Below are 21,310 nucleotides of genomic sequence, written 5' to 3'. Positions count from 1 at the left end.
ATTTGTCTTTCACTTCTGAACAGCAGCTTGCCTTTCCACTTTCTCTCCCCTTGGGACCTGCCACTTTAGCCTTCTTTGGTCAGAACCTGAGCTGGTGCCTAAGGGACAAGGAACAGAATCCATGACATTCGAGAAGTTGGCAGGACACCAGAAGATAAGCTTGCTTCCAAGGTTTACATCTCTGTTTAGTTTGCACATTGGGGCAGCTCACAGAGGTCAAAGCCAGGCTTCTAGAAAGAGGCTTGTTAGAGATAAAGGCTCTTGGACCCCAAGCCTCAGGGTGTTGGGTGTGGCCACTAAACCACTGAAAATTTAAAAATCATGCCAAGAAGCAGCTGGGAAATGTTTCTCGCAACTGAAGGAGAGGTCATGTACCAGGCAAAAAAAGTCAATGCAAACCAGGTGCCCTACCCTTACATATGCCGTACCCTTTGAAATTCATTCATTCATTCAAGAAATATGTATTCAGTGCCAATTATATATAAGATACTGTTCCAGCTACTTGTGAGGCACCAGCTACAAAACTGACCAAGCCCCTGTCCCTGTGAACTTGGCATTATAGCTGTTCTACCATCTTGCGTGCTTAGAGAACACCTGCTTATGCTTTAAGATGTAGAATTTTAGGCCCACCCTAGATGCTTCCACGATCATCTGAGGGAAAAGGATTAGGCACATTTTTCTGATTCCAGTGTATTTTCTTGACACTTATTTTTCTATTATACAACTTATTGTACATGTGTATGTTTATGTGTAATGTAATTATTTGCTTATGTGTCTTTTTCTCAAGACCAGGAGCTTGAGACAGACACCTGGGTTCCACCATTCAATTACCTATGTGCCACTGGGTCAGTTATTTAATTTCCCTGAGACCCAGTTTTCTAATTTGTATTATGGTGACATTAAAGTCCAAGTCAAAAAATTGTTGTGGGCTTTACAAAAGAAATAAAATCTACTCATGTAGAAACATGTATGTGAATATTTACACCATCTTTCTTCGTAAGGATACAAAACTAGAAGCAAACTACATGTCTTTCAACTGGTGAATGGATTATTATACTGCTACATTTGTATTATGGAATATTTCCCAACAATAAAAAAGGATGGGTTGGTACAGAAAGCAACAAGGATGAACATCAGATACATTATGTGAAGTGAAATAAGAAAGAATCAGAAGCCTACATACAATATAATTCCATTCATGTGACATTCTGCAAAAGGCAAAAGACGGGCATGGAATGAAGACCAATGGTTGCTAGAGGATGAAATGAGAGGAGGGGTTGGGTACAAATAGGTAAAAAAGAAACTTTTTGAGGTGATGAACAATTTCTTGTCTTTATGGTTGTGGTTGCACAACTGTATTCATTGTTCTAAACCCATAGTACTATACAGTATAGAATGTTGGATGGATGGATAGAAGGAATAAAGGAAGGAAGAAAGAAGTACCTAAAACTTTAGGGGATTCAATACCTCTGAAACTTTTATCAATGGAAAATAGAAACAAGTGAATAACTCTCCAACAGTTCACATGACCTGCCAAAAGATGGTCCCATAAGAGCAATTGGTCACACTTGATACCAAGAGCTATCTAACTCAGTAATACATGCTCATATTTGCTTTCACTCCTTCCTTGCTGCATTCTACTTCCTATTCACCTATGCTTCTTGGTATTGTACTCCCTAGTAAAATAACACAAAGGCCTTTACCCCAGGCTTTGCTTTCAAAGGAACTTAGACTAGGACACTAGGCATGACCATATACTTAGGTTCTTGCCAATAGAAATGGAAGCAGAAATGCTGTGTGCTGCCTTTAGTTCTGGGCCTTAAACCTTTAGGCATGCCCTTTTTCATACCCCCTCTTTCATTTTCTATGAGCTGGAACAAAAACTATAACCCAGATTCAAAGATGTTTGCAAATTTAGCCCCTAAAAAGTGATGGAGCAACAATATGGAAGGAACTTTGGTTCCTGAATGGTCCCATGGAAGAGACTCTGCCCACCTGACTGTTCATTTCAGGACTGTTTAATTGGAAACAAAGAAATCTCTGTAGTCTGTATTCTGTACTCTGTAGTCTGTAGTCCCCAAAATCCACTGTATTTTGGGGATCTCCTTGCTATAGTAACACAGTCTTTGCCTAAACTAAAATGGGAGATAATGTTGTTTCTCAAGTAATCTCCGTGATGATGACTCTTCTAAAAACATTATATATTTTATTACTGAAATTGTGATACTTCTAAGGGTAAGGGAGGTATTATTAATAATGATTTGGGGATGATAGGAATAAAATAGTCTCCCTATTTGTAAACAACTTTAAACCCCTTCTAAGAAGATACTTGACATTTACTTGATTTTATACCTTCATTGCTAGAATTGGGAGATAGGATGGAGGGTGTCATTAACATTAATAACATCTGACCAAGTGAGCATTGTTGGCTGCAAATTTGCTGGTCTTTGTATACAGAGTGTATAGGAAAGTTCTGTTCCCAGGTGATATGGATGTGGCAATTGGCAGTCTTGAAGATCCATATACATTGGAATCTTAGATGAGCCTAAAGGATTTTCTAATATGTCTCAAATATTTAATCTACAGGAGGAGCCAAGAGTGGCTTCATTTGAATTTGAGTGAAGAGGAGCCTGAAAGGTGGATCTTAAAATTCACAGGTGAAGGATATGAGAAAACAGATATGAGCTGCCATGGTCCAGTGTCCCATTCTGGATCTCAAGTCTCTAGAGACCTGTTCAGACAATCTTCAAGACATGGTGGTCCCAGAGTGTTGCATTAGGGCCCAACTGACAAAATCCTGCATTGAGCTTAAACAAGGGGCATTGTCCTTACCTAGACTAGACTAGATGAAAATGGCAGGAAATCCAGGAAGCTCCAGTGCCCCACTGGTAACTGCAAAGTTGGCAGGTTAGTGAACATCAGAGCTCAGTTCTGCACCTGTTTTTTCTCTATCCTTATTTTTTTCATAGATGACTTTATATGCCCATAGTGAATATCATTACTTGCTTAATGAAATGGGCTTTATTTTTTAAGATGCTGAACATACCACCAGAGACTCACACCACTGGGTCAATAAATAGGGAACATATGCCCTTGAAATAATTTTCATAATATAAAGTAGAGCCCTCTTCATAAGGATTAAACCCTTATCCACACATTTTCCTTCCATTGCAAATGCTATTGCTAAGTAAATGAGGATTTTCATCAAACTAAAACCTTCATACCTTAATTTGACCCCAAATCTACTCCTTTTTGTTTTGTTTTGTTTTGTTTTTCAGTACCTTCCCTAACTAATCCATCAGTACAGGAGGCAATGTAGTGTGATAGAGGTTTCTATCAGGCTAGTTAAATTTCAGGCAGGCTAGAAGGCACAAAAATATCTACAGAGCCATATTATTAAAGTTATAAACAGTTAGTTGGAGAGAGGAAAAGTTACAGCAGTTGTTTTCTAAAGCTTCCATATTCCCAGCAAGGGACAGAGGAGTGCAAGAGGGAAAAGTTATGATCAACTGCTTCTTCCTCATTTTTCCTCCTTAATACATATTTAAATGTTCTTTCTTATTTATCTGTTTGTAGGGAGCAGATGGGATTGTCATCATCATCCTTGTCATCATCACATTGTACTTACTGAATACTTACTACATGCCAAGCACCACCTGAGTGGTACTTATACACATTATCTAATTCTCACAAAACTTTAATAAAGTAATTATTATCATCCTATTTTACTGATGGTGAAACTGAGGCTTAAAAAGTTAAAGAAGCCAAAGGTCACACCTAGTAAGTGGAATCTTCTAAACCTTAAGTGTCTCTCTTGAAAGAAATGTTTACAGGAATGATAACACTTCAGAAAAGTTACGAGTTAGGTTCAAGTATTTTTCTCACTCTTTCAACTCCTCTTTTCAAGATGTGGGAATGCCGTACTGCTCTGTACCATATTTCCCCAAACTGTTAAGGATCTCAACAGTTTCAAGAGTATCTTTTCTTAGTGGTATTTACACTCAAACATGGGTCTCTTAGAAAACAAGAGAGTTGAAAGATCCAAAGGAATATATCTCTAAAAGCTGAATTTCAGACCATGCCAGCAAGTAACAGGGAAGATCTTTGTTAGTGAGTATTCCTCCCCAAGGCTTCTTTGGTGACTCTAGGTAGATAGGTGCAACTCTGAGAATTTTTAACAACACTGTGCCCTCAGAAGACCGGGTGCATACATAAGGGTTCTCAAAAATGGGCTACATACTAAACTTTCCAATTTATTAAAACCAGAACAAGGAGAAAAGTTTAATACCATTGCTATGATTTCATAATACTTTGAGAGGGGTAGGAAGCCCAATTTTATTCAGACCAATAGAGTAAATAGATTCAGATCTCCAACTTTGTTAGGATAAATAAACAAGGTGCTTGTTTTCTAGAAACTAAAAATATATTCTTTGGATCCTCTTTTTCCTTGAGTTCCTGGGACATGCCTTGAGTCTGCTGTTGAGAATCTAAAGCTTTTCAGCTGGCAGAACAATAGACTTTTCTCTTGGTGGCCAACTGTGAGTTGAGTTTGGACAATGATTGTTCTGCCTCCAGAAAGTTCTTGGGGGGCAGAAAGAGGGCAAAGGGACTTGGAAACTCAGCCAGGTGTTAGCCACCTCCTTAGGGGAACTCCTAAGCTAGGCTCTGAAATCCCCAGCCTGGAGCAAACCTCATACTAACTTTTATCCAAAGTTTTACATTTGTTAGAGAAGCAGGGGATTTTTCCCAGACAGTTCTTCTGGATCTGACCTCCTGGCTGAGGGGAACTTGCATATACCAACCTCTAAGAAATGGTGTAACTATAAAGCATCCAGTTGTTTTTCTTTCCATAGCCTTTTCTCATTTCCAGCAAGAGAGGTTGAATAAAAGGAGTGTTTGGGATGTTATTTGACTTAGAAGCAAGTTTGTAGAAAAGAACATCACCCTAGGGGTTTTCTATCATAGGTAAATTTTTCTCCTTTGTGAAATTAATAATTAATGTTGTTTAATATGAAACTGGCCCTTACTTTAGCCACTTTATATGCACAAACACCACCCCTTATTCCTCTTAAAGCTAATTAATTCTTTTAACATGCTAGGAGGATGGCCTAAAATAAGTAAATATTTGGGTGGTCCATTGATATTCAAAAAGCACACTTGAAATTAACTAATTTGCCTTATATGAGAAACAGACTTTAATGCTGTTCAAAGAGCTGGAGCTTTGAAATTAAGTGCCAGAAGTTGTCTCTGGATATCCTCTGATTTGCTTAGGTTGTTGTTTTAATGGCAGCCTTTACTAACGAAAGGAAGAAAGTTGCCCGAACTACAACAGAAGACTGGGATCGGCCTCCTGTAGAGAGTGAGTTTCAAACATAAGGAGTGAATAGGCAAATTAATCATATATTTGAATCCAGGTTCTTTAAACCTAGTTATTCTTTGTTTTTCTCCCCCCCAGAGTTATTGTTGACCCATTTCCACAGCCCAGGAGGCTGACCCTGTAGGCAGCATCTGGGGGCTCTGTGACCAGCTAGCTTAAAGTTGGGTTCAGCTAGAGAGTGATTTGGGGAGATCAGAGGGCAGGAGAAAGAGAAGTCAGAGTATTTCTGCCCTCCTCTCTTATTGTTTTGTCACCTCCTGTCTGGCAGTGACTAAAACTTCTACTCGTCTCTTCAGCTCAAGGGACGGTTGTCTTAGCTCATGCTACTATAGCAAATTAACATAGACTGGGTGGCCTAAAATAGAAAGCTGGATGCTGGTAAGTCCAAGATCAAGGCACTGGCAGACGTGGCGTCTGGTAAGGGAACACTTCTTGGTTTTCAGATGGCCCTTTTCTGATTATATGTCATACAGTGAAGAGCAGAGGAGAAGCAAGCTCTCCTTACTCCTCATATAACAACATTAATCTAGTTTATGAGGGCTCCACCTTCATGACCCTAATCACCTGCTAAATGTCTCTTCCTGATTCTATCACACTGGGGTTTAGAATTTTAACATCTTAATTTTGGGGGACAGAGCGTTCAGCCCATAGCAATGGTTGTGATTATTATGTTTACTAGTCTCTGGTGTCTCACCGCTTCTTGTTTCCCATACTCACACCTCCCTTCATCGACACCCTATCATTACAACCATCTTTGGAGATGCTGGTACATCCTGTTTATTGCCAGGATCCTGATAACCCATATAACTGACTTTTCTTTAATAAACCTAAGAAATACTAAGAATTGGCCTCCTGATGAGGATCTCAGAATTTGATCAGTAGTGATCAAAATGGGAGCCAACATTCCCTGAGTGCTTTCCATTTTCCCATGTACTATGTCAAGCACTGTACATAAAGAACCCTGGGAGGTGGACACTGAACAGGTTTCTCAAAATAATAGGCTGCAGGGGACAGAATCCACTTAACAGCCAAAGCTTTTTTTTTAAGATTTTATTTATTTATTTATTTATTTATTTATTTATTTTAGAGAGAGGGGATGGGAGGGAGAGACAGGAAAAGAAACATCAATGTGCGGTTGCCTCTTGCATGCCTCCTATGGGGGACTTGGCCTGCAACCCAGGCATGTGACTTGACTGGGAATTGAACTGGCAACCCTTTGGTTCACAGGCTGGCACTCAATCCACTGATCCACACCAGCAAGAGCCGAAGCTTATTTAATTCCAAAGAAAGTGATTCTTTAAGTAATAATATTAAATATTATTTTTATTAATACTGAATATTAATACAAATAATATTAAATGACTTCCGCCCAAGATGGAGGCATAGGTGGACACACTGTGCCTCTTCACACACCCAGGATAGGGACGACAACAATTTAGAAACAGAATAACAACCAGAACTGATAGAAAATGGATCTGAATGAAAGTAGGACAATGAAGAAGTTGAAATTGACTCTTTCATCCAGACTGGTGGGGGGGGTGGAGTCAGGCAGCTGGGCGTAGTTGCAGCGCGAAGAGCAGAGAGCATTGGGACCAGCGGGTAAGGCATCCAGGGGCATAAGGCACCTGAGGCGCATAAGACCACAGGTGGATCTTGAGTGTGCAATGGGCAGCTGGCAGACCCCAGCCAAGGGGTGGAAACTGGCCATCCCAGTGAGGTGGCAATTGTGAAGCAAATCACTGTGCACAACCCAGGATCCCAGTACTGGGAAATACAGCCTCGGGACACTGATTGAGGACACCTGTGGGAGTTGAGGTGCATGGAGAGACACCCAGCCTCACAGGAGAGGTTCTTGGAGGGTCCCATGGGGTGCACAAGCCCATCCACACAGGAATTGGCACCAGAGGGGACCAGTTTGCTCAGGGGAAGTAGCAGAAGGGACTGAGGTCCCAAGGAGAATGGAGCAAGCACCATTGTTCCCTCTCCACCCTGCCCCCACATAAATGTCACAACCCAGCAACTGGGGTGCCCAGCCCTGGTGAACACCTAAGGCTCTGCCCCTCCCTGTAACAGGTGCAACCAGACCAAAAAGAGAGAGAGAGAGAGAGAGAGAGAGAGAGAGAGATGGCTTGAACAGAAGACCAAATAAAAGCCCCAGAACCCATTCTTTTAAGTGACCGAGAGATAGTCAACCTATCAGATGCACAGTTCAAAATATTGGTGATCAGGAAGCTCACAGCATTGGTTGATTTTTGTTGCAAATTAGATGAACAAATGTAGGCTACAATAAGTGAAATGAAGAAAAACACTCAGAGAACCAATACTGATGGAAAGAAAGCTGGGTCTCACATCAATGGAGTGGACTAGAAGGAAGAAAGACACAACCACCCAGAAAAGAATGAACAAATAAGAATTCAAAAAAATGAGGAGGGGCTTAGGAACCTCCAGGACATCTTTAAAAGTTCCAACATCCAAATTATAGAGGTACCAGAAGGAGAAGAGGAAGAGCAACAGATTGAACATGTATTTGAACAAATAATAAAGGAGAACTTCCCCATTCTGGCAAAGGAAATGGACTTCCAGGAAGTCCAGGAAGCTCAGAGAGTCCCAGAGAAGTTGGACCCAAGGAGGAACACACCAAGGCACATCATAATTACATTAGCCAAGGTAAAAATGAAGGAGAGAATCCTAGAAGCAGCAAGAGATAAGGGAATAGTAACCTACAAAGGAGTTCCCATCAGACTGTCAGCTGATTTCTCCAAAGAGACCTTACAGGCAAGAAGGGGCTGGAAAGAAATATTCCAAGTCATGAAAGACAAGGACCTACATCCCAGATTGCTCTATCCAGCAAAGCTTTCATTTAGAATGGAAGGGCAGATAAAGTGCTTCTCAAATAAGGTCAGGTTAAAGGAGTTCATCATCACCAAGACCTTATTTTATGAAATGTCAAAGGGACTCATCTAAGAAAAAGAAGATAAAAAAAACATGTATAGTAAAAGGACAGCAAACTCACAATTATTAACAACACCTAAAACAAAAACAAAAGAAATTAAGCAAACAACTAGAACAGGGACAGAACACATGGAGATCACATGGAGAGTTACCAACAAGGGAGTGGGAGGAGGAGAGAGGGGGAAAAGGTATGGAGAATAAGTAGCATAGATGGTAGGTAGAAAACAGACAGGGGGAGGGCAAGAATAGTATGGGAAATGTAGAAGCTAAAGAACTTATGACACATGGACATGAACTAAAGGGGGGGAATGTGGGTGGGAGAGGGTGTGCAGGGTAGAGGGGAGTGAAGGGGGAAATCAGACAACTGTAATAGGATAATAAATAAAATATATTTAAAAAATAATATTAAATGATCCTTTGAGGGTACTGGATAAATATGGACAAGTAAACTATTATAGTAAAAGCTCTTTTTCACTTAATACTTGCTACAGATATCTTTAGCATTAATTGTCATGGGTTTGAAAGATACTATCTATGTCTCCTCCTCTCCTTGCTTTTCCCTGAGGAATCCACAGGCATACATAAACATATCTTCACACTACACTTGCCACAGCAGCAAAGCAGAACCTTGGTTCTTGTACCCTGGGGGATGGGGAAGAAGAAAGGATCTCCATGCTCCCAGGAAGACTCTCTGGGCTGCTTTGGGTTTTGACTCTCTCTTAGAGTTTTGACTCTATTTGTTCTTTGTTGCTGATGTGTTTGGTTTTGAATTTCCTGTCTCTGGGGTTCTCTCTGTTCTAATAGGTAAATTGTTTTAGAATGTATGCATTTTGTTAGAAGAAAGAGAGAATGAATGAAGTAAGGACAGGTTGGGACAGCGGTGGAAGGGGGCTGGTGTGAATGTCATGCATGACATTTGTTTTTACCTCTACCAAAAACACCCAAATTCCAAGTTATGGTAGGTTTCTGGGTAGTGTTGGTGTTAGTGATGTGCGTGTGTTTGTGTGAGTATGTATATATTTTTTCTAATACTCTTGATTCCTGAGAAGTCAACTAGAATTAGGTTTAAAGGCTTTTCCTACTAGAAAATGAACCCACAGCCCATTATCTATCACAGATGCCATGTTTTCCCACTGGGGATATGTGTGCTTCTGATGATACACTGAGCTTACCAAGAATAGGCAAAGTCAAGATAAATGTGCAGCATCTTTATTGGAAGAATGTGAGAGGAATTATGTTCAAATTAAAATTAAATATGCAGAATTAACATGATTTTTCAAAATCAGATGGGAGACATTAAATGTTACTTTCTCAATGAGTAACTTTATGGAATGACCCTGTATTCCTAGGAGAGATAACTGTAACAGCTCACATTTATCCAGAGAGCTCTTAGTACATGCTAGACATTATCTAATTTAGTTATCACACTAGCCCTATGATCTACTTGTTATGACTTCCATTGTACAGATGAGGAGACTGAGAAATTGGATAACTTGCTCAAGATCAATCACACAGCTAGTAAATGGTAAAATGCTAACAATACTAAGTACTAAATCTCCTCCCTATATATGCAACATTTGCTTTAGTTTTAATTATATAGCTCTATATGTTCATTAATTTTGAAAATGAAACCCTATAGTATTATACAAAGTTAGAAGAAAAAAGTTTCCATCTTCCTCAACTTTTCTATTTTGTTGCTAGTTTCTTCTTGTATATGAGCCTGGTAGTAGTGTGTATGGACATTGATCAAATTTTCAAAGCTTGGACTCTTAATCTCTATGTTGTGTGGTTGAAAAAGCTCAGAAGCATGTACATAAATTTTGCCAAAAAAATCTGTCCAATATTTAATTTAGACCCCACTTAAATCATATTCTTACTGGGTGCACGTGTCCAATCCCTTTGTTGGAGTATAACTCTTTAAAAGTTAGAAATATAATACACACTCTCAAATATATAGTGGGTATGTCAAGGATTTCCCCTAACTCAGTAATAAGGTACACAACAGGATGACAAAATTGGTTCAAAAGAGGTGTATTTAGTCAGTTAGAGATGCTGGAACAAGATTGCAAACTTGATACAAAACTGATTAATTTTCTTCAGGGCAATAAAACCATAACCCAAGGAATTATCTTTCCTTACAGACAAAAAAAAAAAGTTACTTGAATCTCTAGGTTATAAGAACTAGTTTAAGTTTTCTAGTCTACTCCCAGTTGGCATTAATAAAGTCTGAGCTCTAATTTATACTAAATTTTAAGGCAAAGTTACATTTTCTTAGGACAACTGTCCAATCAAACTTCCTATATAAGAGCAGTGTTCTTTATTTGTGCTAATATGGAGCCTGCAGGCCTCATGTAGCCACTGAACACTTAGAATGCAGCAAGAGTGACTGAAGAACTGACTTTTTAACTTTATTTAATTTTAATTCAGAGTTAACTCTAAAGAGCCATATGTGGCTAGTGGACTATATTGGAGAGTATCAAATGACCCTTAGGTGGGCTATTTAGAAGAGTTACTATGACTTTGAGAGGACTCACAGTAATCTTTTTGCTTTATTTTTGAGTTTTGGGGGCATTTTTCTTAACAACTTTGTCTCTTTTACACTTCCCTCCATCACTCTTTATTTTTCTTTCTTTGCTGTGAGGAGCAAGGGAATGATCTGTTTACCCACTGATGGCTGCTGTCCAGTGCTCCTGTCAGACTGATGGCCCCTTGGAGCACGCAGTTCCTCGGCACTGCGGTTGGGATGGACGTACTTGCAGCTGTGGACTGAGGGAACTGACGTGTTCTCCCACAGAGCCAAGGAGTAAATGTCACGAGAAAAGCCCTTGAAAATGGTTCTCATCCCTTTGCTCCGTCTCAGACAATCCAGAACAAACTGTTCTAAAATGTTAAACTTAATATTCTTAATGGTTGGGAAAGGCTTCTGGTAAAGAGATTCTAGGGTAAACAGGTCTCTAAGTCACTGGTTATCAATAAAGTTCCCAAAGAGATCTCACCTAAAGGAAATAGGTTCATGTAACCTTAAAAAAAATCATGTCTCTATGATAAGGTGATATGAGAGACTTTGGTTGATTTATTTTGGTAAAGCTATTTATGAAATGACCGTGATTTTGAGAGAGTGAGTGAGAGAGCAAGAGCATCTACTAGTCCCAGGTATACCTTACTAAGAAGGGGACAAATAAGTTGATTTTGTCTTAGAAAAATGTACTGCTTATGCACTACATGCTATATCAGACCATTTTTACCTCTCTTAAATTAAAAGCACTTCATTGCTAACTCCTAAGGACTTTAACTATCCAGAGATGGAGTTAATCCCTCCTTCAACTCCCTTTCAGGTACATTTGACTTGTTTTGTACTGAAACTTGCCTGCCAATAGCCTGTCCTGGGATTGCCAGAAGCCTGTGTCTGAAGTGAGTTTAAGGCATTAGAATTCAGAGTTTGGAATCACTTTGCCAAACTCTGTAAACTCCTATAACTCTATACTTTCTTTACTCTTTCCATCTTTTTTATTCCCCCCAGTAACTGATGCCTTTACTAGAAGGTGAGGTAAACTTTGCCTATAAATCAGAAGAGGATCCAGAAAAAGAAAGTTAAAAAGAGGTATGCCAATTGCTTCAAATAGTCTTGAAATTTTACTCTTTTAGTTATTTTTAAGAACCCTGTATTTTAAAAAGGCTTATAGAAATATACAAACCAGAATATCCACAGTTAAGCTAACTAAAGGCTAATTAGAAATGGGCTTGTATCTCACAGCTGTTGTCCAAAAGCTTTCTGAAGTGTGTGTTCGCCTTCCCACCTTATTAATCACAGTAAACATAATGAATCACATATTTTTAAAAATATTTTATGCTATACTATGCCTGTAATTCACTATTTTCCACTTGAGTTTTCATCATAATTTACTTTTTTGTAGGATAGAGATTGAGTTGAACATTCAGTGGTTTGAGTATATCCCCTTGACCACACTAAAGGAAACTTTCACAATCAGCTTTGTGTTATCTCATTTTCTTTTTCTGCAGATCTAAGTTTTGTTGAGGGCTTACTATGAGCCAGCCAGTGTATATCTTTTAATGTTCATGACATTGATTTAGTAGCAGTTTCCCCCCTAGTAAAGATGAAGTAACTAAGACTTAGAAAACTTAAGTGACTTACTTGTGGTTATTCAACTAGTAAGTATTGAAAACATGACTGTAATCTGTGTGTTGAGCTGTACAGATTTGCTCACAACTCACTAAAGTCTTGACTTCCATTCCCAGCTCTGAATGTTACCAGCTAAGTAGTTGTTTGTGCTTCTCTAGGCATATATATTCATATTTGCAAAATTAGGGTGCTAATAGCTCCCTTCAAAGCATGGGTTACTGAGACTTGTAAGAAATGTTAACTATGTTTTATTATTTTTATATGTTCATTAGTTAGTGACTTCTCTAGTGAATTGGATACTATATCTTATGCTTAGAATACAGGAGGGAAATCTCATTACCTACTATAAGGAAGAATCCATATCAGACCTCTCCTGGCTTTGTTTGGACTTGGTCCGATGTGACCTAGTTATTGAATTACCACAAGGGGTTCAATTGAAGGTGGTCTGCTCAATCAAATGGCCAACTCACAACCCCTAGAACTGACCGCAGTTTTGACTTTCTAACTTGTTTTACAAACTGTTCCTTCAGTAATCTAAACAATTTTCTCATTCGTCTTTGAGGTTGTCTATTACATTGCTTGTTTTGTTTCTGTTTAGGTGGGCTAGGTGGGACAATTAGTATGCCTTTAAAGGGGCTCACAGTAATCTTTATGCTCTACATCAAGTTTTGTGTAACTTTTTCCCTGAATAGCTTTGCCTCTCCTAAATTATTATCTCTATTCCAGTTATTGGGGTGGTCTTCCTAATTTTGAAAGGAACTTTTGTGTGTGTGATTTGGGCTTCTCTTTTCTGATACTGAGCCAAAGAAGAACAAAATGGACTTAATGAAGATCAGTTCTGTAGCGGCCCTGTGTTGTTTGGAAACTAATAAATGCACCTGAAGTAGAGAGATGCTATGAGGAAATCACCTTGGCCACTAACAGTGGCTTTGCCAGGGCAACATGTTTTTGCAGAATATTTAAATTAAACATTTAAAGGAATTGTTCCACACAGTATTGCTATTTAACTTCACTCTTTTTTTAATTCCAATTCAAACAATGGCTTCTTTAAGGAAAGGTACAGAGAAAGAGATTGTCACTTGGAGCCGAACTTCCAGAGAGCTTTGCTGAATGTTTGTGATGTTTAATTTTTAAACCTCTCTCAAATGGAATTCCATGGAGATATCAGAAGTCATCATCTAAGAGGCAAATCAGTCAAACACATCCACAGACATTATCAGAGAATATGATCCTTACTGCATGCATTCCCTCAGTGAACCACTTTTGAAGATATGGTGATACAATCTGCCCTATCAAATAACTTACAATTGGCTAGAGGATACTGAAAGTTGCTACCTATATAAACATTTGTAAAAACAAAAAAAAGAGGAGATGCCTGAGACTGTTTGGATTGAGGGGAACCATTGCTAGCCAAGTCATATTCTTTACTCTCAATCAGTTAGGCTCTTTTTGCTTCTTTTCTTTACAGTACTTTTCAGTAAGTGAAACAAGAGGCTTAAGCAAGTCACAACGCTAGCTACATACTGAAGACAAGAATAAAAACTCTATTTGGTTCTTATTTTCAAGCACCTGATCACAGTTTCTGGGACATGCTGACAGTAAATGAAGAGGAACAATAATTAAACAAAAAACTTAAAAAACAAAAAACAATATTTAGCTTGGATTCCACATCAGGGGGAGGTTAAATAAAATATATGGTCAAAGAAGTATTTGTCCCATAAACCCTACTTGTCACCATCATAAATTTGGTATGAAAAATCCCATCATATGTTTAGGACACAATGATACAGCCAAGTGAAGATAAACAAACTGCCCATCTGTTTTCATTTAAAAACATACTCAACTTTCCTTAAGTACTGTAGTCCTGTTTTGAATGTAACCAATGTATGCCTCTTAAGGAAAAGAAATTCAGGGAAACAATTAAGCCCTTTAAGATGACAACACAATGTGTAAAGAAGATAAGCCATCAGAAATTTGATGAAGCTGATTTTTTTTCTGAAAGGAGAAGGATATCTTGATTGTCCTTGGTGACTATAAAACTATGATCTATTTCTATCATGTTCCTTACTACTGATGCCTCAGAAGATAGGGGAGAAGATTGATCTTATGCTAGAGTTTTCTTTCAATTTGATTGATGCAGAAATGCTACATTGAATTGAAGGCTGTTTTAGCTAAGGAATTTATACCAAACTTCTCCTTGGCCCATACGATACCTGTGATTGGTGGGCCTTAAGGGTTTCTTTCAATATTTCTCCTACTCTCAGCTCTGTGTCCACATCAGAACTCTTTGTACCATGGGGAAACAATATAAATAAATCATGTAATAAAAATGACCTTTCCCAAATCACGTTTTGGCAAGATGTCTTTTACAGCTGCTTCTTCGCTCTAACTGCAGTTGCCAACAGCAATGGAACTTTTACAAGTCCTACTAGAAGTTTGACATCCAGTTGAATTCAGTTCTGGGGAAGCTAAATTCCACGTGCTTCTTTGTTATATTTTTGGCAGCCTAAAAATATATTCAGCCAATGAGCATTATTGTGTACAAATAATATCCTTATCCTCGGCCTTAGAATTTGCTTCCAGGGAGGACAAAATTGTTATAGGAGAAAGTCTTTGAAAAGGAATACCAGAAGGATTATTTCCTTCTTTCTTTTATTTGTTTATTTGCTTGGTCAAGATAGTTGATTTTGCTGTCCTGGGAATTGTTGATTACAGGATGTGTAAGTAAGGAAAAGGCCTGAGAAGTGGCACACAAGTCCTCCTTTCAGCTGTGCTTTTCCTTATGAATGACTTAGGTCTGTGTACTCCAGTAGACAAGATGTAGCTAGCTACTCAGGGCTTCATTTTCTGCAGGTGGCAGTGTTTTGTGTAATATTTGACAGGCCACACTATTTGTCAACACAGCCTAATCTACATGTCAAACATTTCCAGTCTGTTTCCAGAATATGGTGTACCCACATTAATTACCAGAAAGGTCAGAATTCACAGAAACATATAAATACCAAAAGAGACTGGTTAGGTTGTAAAGGATGAGAGCTGCAAATCTAGAGAGTGCTTTGCCATTTTTTTTAACTATTAATTTTCTCACTCAGTTTTACTGGGCTATTTATGACACTGGGAGCAGACCAAAAGTCCAAGTTTCTTTGTAATCTCTCTCTCTCTCTCTCTTCTCTCTCTCTCTCTCCCCTTCCCCTCCAGCTCTAGAATGTTCTGATTTTTTTGCTCTCCCTGTCAGTCACATTAAGTTCTTTTGGAAGGAGGTCGAGAATGAAGTCATGATTTAAAACCAAGTAACATTCACTTCCCTTCTTTCTTAAAGTGACGAACCTAGGAATCATGGATTAGAAACCAGGAGTGCTCTTCTTCTTCGCCAATTCTCTTCAGTTCTCCTTTCTCCTTCATTCATCTCTTCCATGTTCTTTTTTTTTTAATTTTAATTTTTTAATATATTTTATTGATTATGCTATTACAGTTGTCCCATTTCCCCCCTTCTCTCCCCTCCACCCTATTCCCCCCTCCCACCCATGTTTCCCCCCTTTAGTTCATGTCCATGTGTCATACTTATGAGTTTTTTAGCTTCTACATTTCCTGTACCACTCCTGCCCTCCCACTATCTATTTTCAACCTACATTCTATGCTACTTATTCTCTATTCCTTTTCCCCCTCTCTCCTCCTCACACCCCCCTGCTGCTAACCCTCCATGTGCCCTCCATTTCTGTGGTTCTGTTCCTGTTCTAATTGTTTACTTAGTTTCTTTTGGTTTTGCTTTAGGTGTGGTTGTTAATATTTGTGAGTTTGCTGTCCTTTTTACTATACATGTCTTTTCTTTATCTTCTTTTCTTAGATAAGTCCCTTTAGCATTTCATAAAATAAGGGCTTGGTGATGATGAACTCTTTAACCTGACCTTATCTGAGAAGCACTTTATCTGTCCTTCCATTCTAAATGAGAGCTTTGCTGGATAGAGCAATCTGGGATGTAGGTCCTTGTCTTTCATGACTTGGAATATTTCTTTCCAGCCCCTTCTTGCCTGTAAGGTCTCTTTGGAGAAATCAGCTGACAGTCTGATGGGAACTCCTTTGTAGGTGACTGTCCCCTTATCTCTTGCTGCTTCTAGGATTCTCTCCTTCGTTTTTACCTTGGCTAATGTAATTATGATGTGCCTTGGAGTGTTTCTTCTTGGGTCCAACTTCTTTGGGGCTCTCTGAGCTTCTTGGATTTCTTGGAAGACTGTTCCCTTTGCCAGATTGGGGAAGTTCTCCTTTATTATGTGTTCAAATATGTGCTCAATTTGTTGCTTTTCCCCTTCCCATTCTGGTACCCCTATAATTCAGATGTTGGAACGTTTAAAGGTGTCCTAGATGCTCTTAAGCTTTTCCTCAATTTTTTGAATTCTTATTTCATCACGCTTTCCTGCTTGGTTGATTCTATTTTCCTTCTGGTCCACTGTATTGTTTTGAGACTCAGATTCCTTCCTTTCACTATTGGCTCTCCTCCGCATATCTTCCTGCATCTCTTTTATGGTAACCTGCATCCTTTCATCTCAATTGAGCCTAAAGTCAACCAATTCCGTGAGCTTTCTGATCACCAGTGTTTTGAACTGCGCATCTGTTAGATTGGCTATTTCTTGGTCGCTCAAAAGGATGAGTCCTGGGGGACTGATCTGCTCTGTTGAAAACATATTTTTCCCTGTCTCTCCTTTTTTTTTCCCCAGGTCTGGTCGCTCTTGTTATGGTGGGGGCGGAGCCTTAGGTGTTCACCGGGGCTGGGCACCCCAGTCACTAGATTGTGACGTTATATGTGGGGGTGGGGGCGGAAGCGGGGACAGGAGGGAACAATGGCGGTAGTTCCGTTCTCCTGGGCTCAGACCCTTCTCTGGGCTCCCAGTCTGTGACTTCTGCCCTGGTCCACAATCGCTGCCCCTCTGGGTCCGCCAGCTGCAGCTTGCGTACTCAGGGATCACTGCTGCATTTTTGAGCCCCGGATGGATTTTGCGCTGATTTCGCGCCAAACTTTCCCCGACCTCCACGCGCCGCCAACCCGCGTCAGCCCTGTGCCTGCCTGGCTCGTCTTCTCCTACCAGTCCGGATGAACGCGTCTACTTCAACTTCTTGGCTGTCCAACTTCCATTCAGATAAATCCTCTATCGGTTCTGGGCATTATTATATCTGTAAATTATTGTTGTAAATTATTGTTGTTCTAATCTTGGTTGTGCGAGGAGGTACGGTGCGTCCACCTATTCCTCCATCTTGCCGGAAGTCCCATGTTCTTCTAATATTTCTAATTCTCCTAACTCTTCTCTTTCTCCTTCTTCTATGTCTCTCTCCCTTCAACCCTCAGCCTCAGCCTAGAAAATTGTTTACTCATTTTCTAGTTTAGAAATTGGATCTGCTTTTCTTCTCAGGATCCCATAATAGACCTGGCCCAAGCAGGCTCAGTGGATGTGCCAATGCACCCCGAATCTTTCTATTCTCATCCATGCCAGTGTGCTCACAATCACTAAGCTGTAGTTCTTACTTTTCTGGGCTAGTTCCATTGTGAATTGTTGCAAACTCTATGTGAAAACAATGGCACAGATGAAATAGTCTTATATAACTGAAAGCAAATTATCACATCTAATAGTAAACAACCTCTCCAGAGAAACAGAAAAATAACTTTGATCTTTTTTTCAAGCCAACTCATTATAAATATCTACCTATTGTTTTCACCTCAAATTCAGTAATTGCTAGGGTTTAAATGATGGAAAAATAATAAAAATGGTGGAAACAAACCTCAGTGACAACTATTGAATGTCATAAAATAAAAATTTTATTTAATAAAAATGTTTGCTTCTCATTAAAGGAGAATGACTTGTTGTTAAACTCCAGGTTGAACTATATAAGTTTGCCAATATTCAACCATTTTCAAGGTACAAAAATGGAAATTTCATGTGGTTCAATATAATAGATAAGATTGTGGTTTATGCTAAATATGTCTTCTGAGTTTTCCAAGTCCTGGAGACCCTATCTTAAGTTCATTAAGACTCTTCAAAGATGGAGTCTTTTTTCCTTATATTGTGGTGATGTGCAGTTCACATGAAGGTGATCATTTTAAGTTAACAGCTTAACTCAGGTCTAATGAGTATCTGAATTGCAATGGAAGAATCAAAATCTTAACTCAAAGACATACTAAACTTTAAGACTTTATTGTGAAAACAGAGGTGGTATTTCGTGTGATCATATATTGTTGAAACTGGCATCAAACTTAAGTATTATTTTTAATAAGTCCTTCATTTTAAAACTGATAAAACTGAAATCCAGGTACACTAGGTACATCAATACCAGCCTCCCCATGGTGGCTGATTGTGTAAGGTTCTTACCTCTGCATTCTCCTGTACTCATTTCTATTCTGCACCCACCTGCCTACTTTCTAGTCCTTCCCTTGTCCTTAACTTCAGCTCCCAAACTTTATCTCTGTCCAACAGAAGAAGTGGGAAGAAGGGGGAAGGCTAGGGAAAATGGAACCAATCGTTTCTTGGTCTATATTTAACATTTCCCATTTCTAGATGTTAAACCAAATACTTGCTACAACATTCTGCAGCAACCTCAAATCTCTCAGAAACATTAGAAAACATGTTTAAAATTAATTTGTACACAGCTCTGCCCCCATAACTAGAAAGGAACTCTCAGTGAGTCAAAACCTGTAAGGAATCCCTGGAAGGTAGAAGTTAGGTAAAATCAGATCAAGGAGTAAACCCAAAACTCAGTATGTGCCTGGGAAAGTCCATTTACACTCTACCAAATCTCAAATTTCACCTCCCATTGTTACAGGGTGCAGCCAAGAGGGGGGCCCAAATAGGCATTTGAAATGGGGTCCAAAACTTAAGGTGTCCAGGAGATTTTGGGATGTCTCCATTCCCCCACCCCAGGGTGTGGGTTGGGGGAAGGGACAAATGGAGCAGGGCCATTGAGAGCTGTTTTGCATAGCAACAGCCTTGCAGCTAACCTCTGGGTTGGTCATTTAACATATCTATAGCCTTTGGCTGGTTGCATAGATAGGTTAAGTAGCTGTGATCAGCTCTAAACCAGGGGAATGGAAGTAACTTCCCCACCCAGAAGTAACTTCCCCACCTAGATGTAACTGGGGGTGGGGGGGCCGGTCCCCTGAGTTACAGCGCCTGCGTGGGAGCTCAGAGAGGATTGGCTCCAGGACATGGGGCCACACCTGCCCAGACTCAAGATGGCAGCCCAGTAAAGCTGGGAGGATACGAGTTCCGGCATGTGAAGCCGAGTGTGGGAGGGGTCGGAAATGGGGCTGCAGAGGAAGATTGGCCTCGTGGATTTAAAACCCAGATTTGGCGGCCATTGAGAAGGAGAGCCATGCACAGCACTGAGAAGGAGAGCCGTGCGCAGCCCTGAGAGGAGAACCATGCTGCTTTAGGAAGGAGAGCCATGCGCAGCCACTGGGGGAGAGCCATGCGCAGCCCTGAGAAGAGAACCACGCGGCAGCCCTGAGGAGAGAACCACGCGGCCTGGCAGAGTGGGGACCCCCACAGCTTTAGAAGGGGGAACCACCACCTGGTTTTAGCAGAGATCCCAGTGACTCAGCCGAGGGTGCCGGGAACCCAGGGAGGTCTCCCAGTCGAGAGGGAGTACTAACTGGGAAGAACCAGAGGACTGCCTAAGCCATGGACTCCTAGTTCCTTTCCTGAGATACGGTACTCTGGACTGGGCAAAGGGGGAAGGAAGGAAGGACTGTGTCTGTTTGTGGGTGTTTTAAGGGACTTTGGGATTTTGGTGAAGACATTAGGTCACTACTTTAAGTTACTATAGCATTAAATAAACATTTCCTTTCCTTTTCACGAATCTCTGGCATTGAGACACGTCTTTCCTCTGGCAGAGGACATAACAGACCCGGGGCCTTCTTTCAATAATAGTATATCATCCCAGGCCCCCCTTGTTGTGTTCTGTAACACCATTCTCCACCCTCAGCTGAATCTGTACCCTAGTTGAAGTCTTCTTACTGGCTTACAAGAAACATCAAGTTTTTCTCTTTATCACCCTGCTGAACAAGTTTTGAGGGAATTTCCCCCCCCAATCATGTATCCATAGAATTTATTACTACAGGTATAGGGTATATCTGTTTATGTACATCTGTACTTTATATATAAAAAGAGTAGGAACTTTTTGCCCCATAAGAACCAACTTTGCCCCCTTGGCAGTGATTTTACCCCCCTTGAGAATGTATGCTTTATACCCCAGAATCATATGGCTTCTTTTAAGAAGCTATGAGAGGAGATGCTCTGATTCCTCTCAAATCATGCAGTGAAAATGACCAATATGTGTGCATCTCTGGGCTATCAATTCTGGGTAGGTAGTTACAGTATCTGTGAACAGAACCTTTTTCTTTAAGTGGGTTTGGGGAAAGATTCACAGGGGGATAAAACCAAGCACCAAAATGTGGTTTAGATATGTTTATTCCTTGTGTTAATTCTCCTTCTCTTATCCCCATGACATGCTTTGCAGAGATGACAACCTCTAGGGAGTCCACAGAATGTAGGTAACAGCACAGAAGAAACTCACTGTGGTGGTTTCTAAGCCTCTAAGATGGCACTCTAGGTATCTATGCCCTTGTGTAATGCGTTCCCCTTGAGTATGGACCAGACTTATTGACTCCTAACACACAGAATATGATAGAATGATGAGATGTTACTTCCAAATTACATTATAAAAAGACTAATTTCCATCTTCAATTTATTTCAGTTCTCTCTATCTGCCCCAACTCTGTTGGGAACTGCCCTGCCTGGTATCAGAAGCTGTAACGCCCGCCTAGGCTAAGGCTAAGGGAACGCCCTTGGAACCAT

The 21,310-nt window shown here is 40.0% G+C and overlaps 2 long non-coding RNA genes across 2 annotated transcripts in view; one reads left to right on the top strand and one right to left on the bottom strand.

The window, feature by feature from the left end:
• Positions 1–21,310, bottom strand: part of LOC118501660 — a 145,849-nt gene that overhangs the window by 56,631 nt on the left and 67,908 nt on the right. The window lies entirely within an intron of this gene.
• On the top strand, positions 6,051–10,375 carry LOC118501661. The gene is made up of 3 exons (XR_004904295.1): positions 6,051–6,062; positions 7,979–7,981; positions 9,415–10,375. It is a non-coding gene; the product is annotated as an uncharacterized LOC118501661 (long non-coding RNA).

The sequence above is a fragment of the Phyllostomus discolor genome, chromosome 7, assembly GCF_004126475.2.
Source record: "Phyllostomus discolor isolate MPI-MPIP mPhyDis1 chromosome 7, mPhyDis1.pri.v3, whole genome shotgun sequence".
Classification (NCBI taxonomy): domain Eukaryota; kingdom Metazoa; phylum Chordata; class Mammalia; order Chiroptera; family Phyllostomidae; genus Phyllostomus; species Phyllostomus discolor.
Note: the sequence above shows the minus strand (reverse complement) of the source record. Positions and strands in the feature narration are given on the sequence as shown.